The sequence below is a fragment of the Orycteropus afer genome, unplaced genomic scaffold (assembly GCF_000298275.1).
Source record: "Orycteropus afer afer isolate SDZICR_OR568_19922 unplaced genomic scaffold, OryAfe1.0 scaffold00412, whole genome shotgun sequence".
NCBI classification, from domain to species: domain Eukaryota; kingdom Metazoa; phylum Chordata; class Mammalia; order Tubulidentata; family Orycteropodidae; genus Orycteropus; species Orycteropus afer.
In genome coordinates, this window is record NW_006921999.1 from 2,371,189 (window position 1) to 2,372,032 (window position 844).

Genomic DNA, 844 nt, shown 5'->3' on the forward strand with positions numbered 1-844 from the left:
TATCTATCTATCTATGAAATATCTCACTGCTTTTGAGTCAGTTCTGAGCCATAATGACCCTCCTTGGGTTTCTGAGAAGATAAATATTTATAGAAGTAGATTGCCCCTTCTTTCTTTCACAGAGTGATTGGTGGGTTTGAACTATCAACCTTCTGGTTAGCACTCAAATACCTTAGGCACCATGATACCAGAGCTCCTTAAATGAAATGTACATGTATAGTATATGAATATACATATGTATATTCACATATATATGCAGTATGTTTGACTGTAACTTAGATGGTGATAAATCCTTGAGAGAAAATAAGGATTGGGCTAGGGAGAATAGAAAATGTGAGTTGTAAGAGAATGAGTAAAATTTTAGATCATATTTCTAAGGATAGCCTTACTGAAAAGGTGGCTTTTGAATAAAGATATGAAGGCTGTGAAGAGTGAGCCATGTTGATAATTGACAGAAGATTTTTCCAGGCAGCAAGAACAGGCAATGTAAACACCTAATGGTAAGTGTATGTCTAGTAAGTTCACAGAACTGCAAGAATACCATGTATGTGAAACAAAGTGAGAAAGATAGAAAATAGCAGAAAATGAACTAACAGAGGTAATAGAGGAATGAGTCATGTAGCTTCTTTTATGCCATTTTGGCTTTTTCACTAGTGAAACTCACATCTACTGCAGTGTTTTGAGCAGTGGAATAATATGACATACCAGATATCTCTGGCTTCTCTGTTGATGTCACCAGAGCTCCTGGGTGCATGAGCAGAAACAGGTAAACCTGTTAGGTGAGTTTTGCATCCATATGTATGAGATGGTAGTTTGAATCATGATGGTAGAAAACCTTGGATTT